This window comes from Ambystoma mexicanum, chromosome 4p (assembly GCF_040938575.1).
Source record: "Ambystoma mexicanum isolate Mex_15411 chromosome 4p, UKY_AmexF1_1, whole genome shotgun sequence".
Classification (NCBI taxonomy): Eukaryota; Metazoa; Chordata; class Amphibia; order Caudata; family Ambystomatidae; genus Ambystoma; species Ambystoma mexicanum.
Window position 1 is genome coordinate 1150716972 of NC_090927.1, and position 9693 is coordinate 1150726664.

At 48.9% G+C, this 9693-nt stretch overlaps 1 protein-coding gene across 1 annotated transcript in view; it reads right to left on the bottom strand.

The window, feature by feature from the left end:
* Positions 1–8906, bottom strand: part of AHI1 (Abelson helper integration site 1) — a 2019384-nt gene extending 2010478 nt beyond the window's left edge. Inside the window, exon 1 of the mRNA XM_069606745.1 lies at positions 8837–8906. The gene's annotated coding sequence lies outside the window, so the exon portion shown is untranslated. The remainder of the gene's footprint in view (positions 1–8836) is intronic.
* Between the last annotated feature and the right edge of the window lie 787 nt (positions 8907–9693).

Consider the following 9693-nt stretch of genomic DNA (forward strand, 5'->3'; position numbering starts at 1 on the left):
GAGCCAACCCAGTTGGAAAGTCAAGGATTTACGGGACACCTTGGACAGTCCATTGCAAGGGAGGCCAGGAGGGACACAGTACCTTAAATGGTGAGAACGTTCCAGCGGGGGCAGCTGTTCCTGGCAGTGGGTGCAAGTCATGGCTTCGACCAGAGGAAGAGATGATCTCGACGAGGAAGAAAGCTGGAAACCAGCCGCGGAGTTCCCGATTAAAAGGTACAACCCTTTTATTCGCGGTCAGTGGTGAAGCGTGGCTATCCGGCCGCCGGGGTGCTTGGCACGGGCGATTCGACCACGAGACGTCCAGGAAGGTGAAAAAGGTGAACTGGTTGGTCCCACCACTCAAAGGGAGAAGACTCTCGTGGTAGAAGATCTCCTCTGTCGTTGAGGAAGTGGCGAGTTCTTTAGAGCAGGGCTCCACCGGTGGTGTCGTCGTAGATGGCTCAGCTTCTCCCCTCTTCGGATTCTTTAGGTCCTATGGTGACTTCTGAACTTCCAGTGCCCAAAGCCCTGCTTTTATGCAGAAAACCCCCCATTCAACAGCCTAGCTGTCACTCAAACATGCTAAGTGGTGAGCCGGGCGCCTCACCACTGGGCCAATCACACAAGAGTGCGACTTGAGTTGCCGAGGCAACTCAGTCCAGGGTGCCTAATCCCCCTCCCACACATCCTGTAGACCCCAGACAGAGTGGCACCATTTGGAGGGCTTCTGTGCAGAAGCCTGCCAAAAAGTGGAACAAAGGGCTCGACTTGGGTTACAGTTTCAGAGGCGAACACAAACGGCATTTTAAAACCGAGACCTGGCAAAAAGACCCAACCGGGGAATTAATATTAAATAAATAACCCGGCGGTATCTTTACCATTGCACCAAAAAGTGGTGCATTTAAAATCAATGGGAAAATCCCATAAGAAATATTCTGGTTGAATATTTTGCGTGGTATCCACTGCCACCAGCCAGAAACTCGACAAGGGGGGACTGGACAGTGCCCCATTGAAAAACAGACCCAGGGGCAATCGAATTACCCCTACCAATACTTCAACAATAGGATGGTGTGTACTGGTTCTGTTCAAAATGTGAGACTAGTAAAGCCAATGGTGACTTTACATGCCCTGGGAGACAGTAGTCAGTCCGAGGGTATGGAGTCTATGTTTGTGTTACACCTTTCCTGCGATGGCAAATCCGGCATCATTGGTCTCTGTGTGGAGATGTTTTACTAGGTAATTCCGATAGGGCAAAAGTGAACAGTTTCAACAGACTAGTTGTTTCACGTTGCCGGCAGAAGCACGTGACTGGTCACCTGACGTCTCTTAAGGAATAAGGAACACCGCTTCGAGGCATCGCTTCTGTTGAATGTGATGCTCTGTAAGTTCGCAGAAGATTCTATCCTTGTGATCTAACCTTTGCAAGCTACCTACTCACTCTCCTGACTCCCATTCTTTCTCTTATAGAATTGTGTCCCGTTTCGAGCTTCCCGCCTCTGTTCCCTCTGTGATTCCCTTGACTTCTCCCGTTCGTTTGAGCTGGGGTTTCGGTTCAAACACCCAATCAGAGAGAGTCCGCTTTGCGGAAGAAAGTCCCGATCCTCTATTGATTCTTCCGTTCCTTTCTTGCTTTGGGCTATCATTAATTATTCTTACCTTGGCAGTGATTTCTACCCCCTTCGAATTACAACGCTCCCAGCCACCCGGATTGCTCAAGGCGAAGGGTTTACTTCCAGTCACCTCAGTCATTAGTAAGCGCTCTCACCCTCCCAGATTGTCATTTTTCACACTCTCTCCTTCTCCCACTTACCTGTCATTCTTTCATCCTGTAGCACTCCTCCCTCATTCTCCGCTTTGAGAAGAGTCACCCTTCCGAGACGTCCTGTTCAAGACCTCCCGAGTCGCCACTCCAAGAAGACCGATCCCAGACGCCCAGGGTTTTTTTCCCCAGAGGGTTTCCCGGGGGTTTGTGTTTCCCTTCGGTGGTGTCTACTTACCAGTGTTAGGGGAGGCAGGGACTTCCGGGTGATTCTTTCCTTCTGCAGTTGATGCTTCAGTCAAGCTAAGGCTCGATCAGGTTAGGGTCTATTACAAATTGTTCTCTTGTTGGGAATTAAGATAACCATACCCTGTTGTAATCCTATCAGCTATAACAGTTTGGGGGTCACTATGACACCCCTGTGTTACTGTACTGAGGGTGCTGTGTAACACACATACCAAAAACACATGAAGCCCTATGGAGTAAAAGACCCCATAGCCATTAAAACACATTCACAGTCAAAGGACATTCTCAAATCATGCCTAAGAGTGGGAGAAAAAGAGTCTCACTTTTAGCAGGAGAAAAAAATAAACCCCAAAAATCCAGCAAAGCTGCTGGGGGACTCACTAGGTTTGGGAAATTAGCCTCAACAGAGAATTCTCCCTAACAAAGGGGGACATAACGAAACTAGAGGAGCAGACCAATGCAGTGGAGAGAGCCTAACAAGAAGGTCTGAGAGGACACAAGGAAGATCGACGAGTGGGTAGAGCAATTAGCAAGGGTTACGCAGAACCTTGTGAACCAGAGCAAAGACCTTGAAAACAGCTCGAGAAGATCTAACTTCAGAATAAAGGGCCTTGCTGAGGCGGTGGCAGACAAGGATCTACGCATGATGGCGCAGCAAGTTTTCGCAGACCTGCTGGAGGTAAAAGACTGGTCGGGGATAGAGCTGGACTACATACACAGAGTGGTGCCAAAGAGCAGAGAGTCAGGGGCCAGAACCAGAGATATAGTGGTGCCCTTACACAAGTACGGGCAGAACGAGAAGGTCCTGGTGGCTGACTGGAGGGCCAGATCAATCCGCTGCAATGACTCGGAACTTCAACTATTACAGGACATCGCCCAGACTACCGTGGTGAAGCGTAGGATAATGGACCCGGTGGTGCGCGCCCCAATGCGAGTGGACATATGCTATAAACAACCTTTCCCTGGACTACTGTTCGAGTGGGAAGGGAAACTGCATTGGGTCACCACCTGCGAGGAAGGTACGACGGTACTGAAGATTGGGGACGAAGGGTCACCAAGGCAAGAACGAAGACCAGTGAGAGAACAGGTCAAGAGGTAAATATGAGAGTGGACATGTTTTTCGATAAAGGGCTAAAATAAATGGTCCCGAAGTGATCCAGTTTAACACCCCCGACGAGGGGGCAGGAGTGGAATGTGCCCACACGGCCATCGACATTGAAGCGCCCCGCTAAGGGAAAAGGGGGGGGGGTTACAAGAAGGAATGTTGTAGTCCACTTGGGGGAGGTAGTTAGGAGAAAGGTACTGAGTGGAGGTGGGTGGTACGGGATGTCTTGGTTTATCTACATGGGCCTATGGGACCCGCACAGGTTACTCTGGGTTGTTACAAGGATTTCAAGGTCACAATTGGGTAATGTTGCAGGGATAGAGCTAGTAGTGATCGCCCTGTCAGACCATTTACCCATAACAATTACCTTGCAGAACGAACCAGGCCTATGCCAGTGGCAGTTCCCTAGCCACATCCTTAAGGATGGAGTCCTATGTGAGGATAAAAAGAATACAATCTTGGATTACTTTGCACTTAACGCAACAGAGGGTGTACGCGACCAGGTGGTGTGGAAAGCGTTTAAGGCTACATTGAGGGGGGAGCTCATCACGATGAAGTGCCAGAGGGACAAACAACTAAGTCTCTTACAGGATGAATTGGAAGCTAAACTTAAAGAAATAATGACTCAAATGGCAAATAACGCGGGGTGTACGCGGCAAAGGGAATATTGGCTGACTAGGGGGCAATTAGATGTTTTGAAGACTAGAGCTGCAGAACGCTCATTGCTCTACCTCCAACAGAAGAATTATGTCAAAGCCAATAAGGCGGATCGCCTGTCAGTGAGGTTGATTAGGGAAAAAGAAGAGTCAAGGCCAGTCCTTAAAATAAAGGTGGGGGAGCAAGAAAGCACTGCTCTACCTGACATAATGTTGGTCTTCACAGAATATTATTCATCCCTGTACACATCAGATTCCCCTGAGGGTGGAGCCCAAAAGGGAATACATGTCCCGGTGCCCTCTCCCTAAGATCACTCCTCAAGAACGGGAAGAACTTGAGGGAGACATTACTCCAGAAGAAGTAAGAGCGGCTATAGCTGTCTTGCCATTAGAAAGGCTCCGGGCCCGGATGGCTTTCCAGCGTGCCTCTACAAGACCTCTAGAGAGGCACTGATACTGCGCTTAGTCCAGCTCTTCAACTCTTTTAGGGGGGAGGGTGTATCACCCGGACAATGGAAGCAGCCAAGTTTGTGCTTTTCCCAAAGCGGGTAAGGATGTCATTATGCGGTTCATACCGGCCGATTGCCCTTATTAATCTAGACACAAAGATCTACACCAAGGTCCTGGCGTCACACCTGGATAAGCTCCTCCCCAAACTGATTGATCCTGACCAGCCGGGATTCATTAGACATAGGCAGACCTCGGATAACATTTGGTGGGTCTGTCATCTGGTTGAAAAAGTTAATAAATATAGAACCCCTGCACTTATACTAGCGTTGGATGTTGAGAAGGCATTCGACTGGGTCGAATTGCCATTCCTCTTCCATACCATGGAGGTTATGGGATTCGGTTCTAAATTACTTTCAATGGGAAGAGCTAACTACCAAACTCCCTCCTTGCACCTGGCAATCAACAGGAAATTTACCCAGAGGATCATGGTCTCATGAGGCACTAAGCAGGGTTGCCCGCTCTCCCTGCTCTTGTACGCCATCCACCTGGAGTCGCTCTTGGCCAGCATTAGGGCCTCCCTGGAAATTAGGGGTGATTCCCTTTGGGGGTGAGGAGCGTAGTGTCACAGTATTTGCTGATGAAATTCTCCTCTTGATCACAGAACCAGAAACCTCATTTCCAGGGATCTCGCAGGAACTTCTTCTCTTTGGGGAGGTGGCAGGGTTAAAAATAAATGGCCACAAGTCAGAGTTATTAAACATGACTGCCCCCCTGAGAAAAGGTTCAGGAATTGCAGGTTATAGTACCCTATAGAGGGGCAGAAACCAGCATTAGATATTTGGGGGTTCTTTACAATGCCAACTACCCGCCTTTAGCGGAAAAGCTGCACCGGCTGCTAGCAGAACGGGTGCCCTTATCAATATCCTGAATGGGGAGGATAAATGCCCGTAAAATGGGGATTTTGCCAAAACTCCTGTGCTATTTCACGGCCCTGCCAGTGGGGGTTCCCCAAGGTTTCTACGGGAGCCTTCAAAACCACGTGGGGTCATTTATTTGGAAACGCAAGAGAACCAGGGTAGCTATCAAAAGGAATGTCTCCCAGAAGCAAGGGAGGGCTGTGAGCGCCAAACTCCTGCCTCCATTTCCTTGCAGCTCAAATCAGAGTCATCAGGGAATTGGTTCAGGGGCGATCGCGGGTAGGTCTGGAATGGACAAAGCAGTGGTGAGATCGCCGCTGGACGAGGTGTTGTGGCGACCCAGGGGGGGAATAGACCTGCAAACATGTACCGTAGCAGGACAGGGGCCCTAGTGGGGGACTCATGGGAGGATCAGGTGCGGAGGGTGAACCTGACCACCTTCCCCTCCCAGCTGACGTCGCTGTTTAGGAATCCCCAGTTCACACCGGGTATGGAAAGGGGTGCCTGCAATGGGCGTGAGGCAGCAGGGTACCGCAAACTATGTGGCATGTTCTGAGGTCTAGACATTACATCCTTTGCACAGTGCAAGCAGGACTTTGGGCTAGAAGAGGGGGGAGGGGTATCACTACTCTCAACTGAGGCACTGGCTTACGAACCCAATGGTCAGGTAAACGGCCACCAGGGATCTCACGCCCTTTGAACGCTTCGCAACAATAGACACAGGGACAGGCATTTGGTAGGAGCGTTATATGGGATTATAGCAGAAGGGGCGAGGAATCGGGAATGGCACAATATGGAGCAGTGGGAAACTGCAGTGGGGCAGTAGCTGGAGGGGGAACTTTGGACTCAGTTACGGCCAGATATCCCCAAGCTCACGCATGCCATCTAGATTCAGGAGATGTGGTTAATTGTAATTGTTTATTTGTACAGTGCTTAAATAAAAGAGAAGTGCTTCAAGATGGGAAGGAAGCAAGGGAATATAGTAGTCACTCTTAGGCCTTGAGGTTTCAGAATGATCTAACAAAAAAGTAACTAGCGTACTAGGCCTGACAGCATTTATCCTAGTGCAAGTGCATGAAGTGTTTCAGGGGCAACCAGATTAGGGAGGGGAGGCAAAGGGGGGACAAGACAGAACTTACTAGGCCAAGAAACTTCAGGTCATGCAAGTGTACAGATGGAAGGGCAAGGGAGTGGACGAGGGGGAACAAGTGCGCACGGTACAGCAGGAACCTGGGTCAAGTGCAAAGAGGTAACCCCTCACATGGATGTATGCTGAAAGTGCAGTAGTGCTAAGCATAGTGCAGAGGTCCAATAAGATAATGGTCCATTGGCATCTCACCCCAGAAAAACTACATGAATTCTAACCAACTGCGTCAGCGCTCTGCTGGAGGGGATGCGGGGAACTGGGATCGTGGAAGCATATATGGCGGGAATGCCTAGTCATACAGCCTTATTGGGACATGACCTGTGCAGCAATGAATAGTATTTTTGGGAGTCACATGCCGGACAACACAGGGATGGGCATCATGGGAATGGGTGGGGTTCTGGAAAATCTACCCCCAAAAGCTCAAAGAAAGACATCTGTCATCCTGATAGTGGCCGCATCACTTGTGGTGGCACACAAATGGAAACAAAAAGCTGCCCCACACACGAATGGGTTAGTAAAATCTGGAACATTGTGGCACTGGAGTGGGTGACCCATTTAATTCAAGGGGGTTACCAAAGGTTTGTCTCAGACTGGGACACTGTCCTGCAGCGGCACCCACAGGACGCATGGTACCTGAGAAAAATGAGATTGCTGGGGCTGGTGCCAGTACTCTTTCCACTTGGGGAGGTTGCCTTCACAGGAAGCTGGGAGGAGATATGACTGAAGTTTCTAGAGGAGACAGGGACTATGGGGTGGGGGGGGGGGTTCTCAAATGGTGCAAGGGCCCATACAACAACTGGTGGGAGCGAGCCACTCACAGAAACTTGGAACCAGGAGCCATATACTTAGTTTATGGACTCTGGGGAGGGAAGGTAGTTGACAAGACTGGGTGCGTTGTTGGTTACATGTGTTGGGATTGAGGGGCGAGAAGGGGTTACATGGAAATGCCAATAAAATACATATTTTTTTCAAAAAGTGCATTGTAACTGGGCTGCCCTCACCAGCCAAAGTCAGCTCCCTGGACCAGCACGAACACACGCACACATACATTATTGGACTAACATTCACTCGCTTATTCACACACACACAGCATTCACTAATTCATTGCATGAGAGGATCATAAGTGACCTAGCCATACATTGTATATCACCTGCACCTGTTCCAAATAGGCACAGGGAAATGTTTTTTTCCACTGTGATTTGAAAAGAGCACCTCTTTTGAAAATCGGGATTTACTTTAAAATGCTGAGAACCCCCTTTGCTGGCGCAGTTGTGCATTTGTTCGGAAGAGTACCTCAATGTGCACAACTAAGATGCACCCATTTAAACGTCCTTTCTGCACGGTTCACCACCTTTTAGGCACAAGTGAAGTGAAAGAGCATCCCATCAGTTACAACAAACACGTTTTGAAAGTCGTGGCACGATGGTTTATCCCTACTGATCGCTTCTTTATGCTGTACGTTAATTTCAGAGAGTGTGATTCGAGGTGCCAGGGGTGAATTAGAAATGGGAAAGGACACACGAGAAGAAAAGGGTGCATGGGGTTTTTATTGTTTCTGCAGTCACTAACCCCAGATTTGCTCATGGGCAGGTATTATGTTAAATACCGTTAGCTCCAGAGCAGACACTGGGACTGTAATCGTTAGCCCCACAGTGCCTACTGTGCAGAGCAGGTATTGGGTCTGCAGTTATAAGCCTCAGGGCAGGTATTCTGGCCTATGTAACGGATTAGCAGGTTCTGTGCCTGCAATCAGTATCCCAGATCCGGTACTGTGTGTGTAATTATTTGCCCCAGGGAAGGTATTGTCAGATGTAGCTGATGAGCAGGTACGAGGTACTGTATCAGAAGTCATTAGACTAGTTACTGGAAACAAAAGTAGAGCTGAGCAGTCCAGCCCTCCTCCTGTTTTGAGAACATAGAAATCAGGCAGCGCGCACTGCACGGGTACACCTGCTATATGTAGGAGTCAATACTTCGATTTTAGAAAAAAGAAAAGGTCTGTTTCGAAAAAAGAAAAAAGGCATCACCTTTTCTTTTTTCTAAACCGAAGTACTGACAAATGCAGGCAGCTCGTGTAACCGTGCAGCCTCTACACAGGCTGCCTGGGGTCTACACAGGCTGCCCGAGGTGTCGGCTGGCTGGAGCTGGGGGGTGAGGGGGGGGGGAAAGAGTCTGGGAGCCCGTTCTGGACACTGTCGGGGCCCAGCCCCGGCCCGCTTAAAGCCCTGTATGCAGCCACTTACACCAGAGCAGATACTGCGTCTGCGAGCACTCCAGAGCCTGACCTGCACCGTAAATGAGATAGAGAGCAGCTACTTTGTCTAAGATACCAACAACGACAGGCTGGCCGGTGTAATTTCAAAACCAGATGTTAAGAAAGTCACGTACTTTAATTTCAACATGTGATAAGTACAATACAACGAATTACAGCTTCAGCCTCTCATTTCAACGTGAATTTTCAGAGGTTGCAAAAGGACCCCGCTTACCGATATAACAACAAAGAGGCTTTGAACGTCTAAGTTAATGGAGGCTAAAAGAACCGCATACAAATTCACTAAAGGATCATGCACTCACCTGACGATAGCGTCTAGTTCCCGTCCGAGAAACGGACCATGGCAACGCCCCGCCTACTCTTCTTCACGTGACTTTGGGCACGTACCCTACCATTCACGTAGTGTCGACGTCATCGTTGGGATTTTGCGTGAACAATTTTAGTGAGCGCGAAGGCTTCTGTTGAGGTTAAGGTCGGCATTTTATTTGGGATACAGGTAAAGTTTCTGCAAGACAACAGATAGAGCGTCTGACTACGTATTGTCCCTCGTCGTGATTTTGTGAGCGGGATCCGGGAAGGCTGTGGCTGCAAGAGCTTCAGGAATCTGTGCTCTTGGCTGGCTGAGATTACAATTGGCATTTTCTTTGGGATGCCGTGGAAGTTACCGCAAGAGACCAGATTGAGACGGGGCGGGAAAATACATTTACTTTAAAAATCATGATCATCATCATCAATGTATGGAGGGCTGAGAAAAGGAACAATGCAGGGACAGTAGATGGTGGTGTTTAACTGATCCAAGTGTGCTAATAGGGGAATTTAAAGTTTGATGAGTTTGTTTGGGATGGGTGATTTTAGAGGGGGTCGGCTGGGGCTACTTGTTATATTTTCCAGTAATGAACATTCACACAGTTCGTATATATATTTTACGTGGTTTATTAATCAAGGAAGTCCCTCACATCCAATCTTGCCCAACGGCTGTCTTCTTCCTGTGTGGTTCCGATAATAGGTTCCAGAACCACACAGTGAGAACACTGATGGCTGGAACTAAACACTGAAGCAACATTCTACATTATAACACTACTATCTGCGTGTGGTTCGGGAGAAGCATATGGGTTTCTTGTTGTGGGTCCACAAGTGGGGTGGCGCATCTTGCAATGTG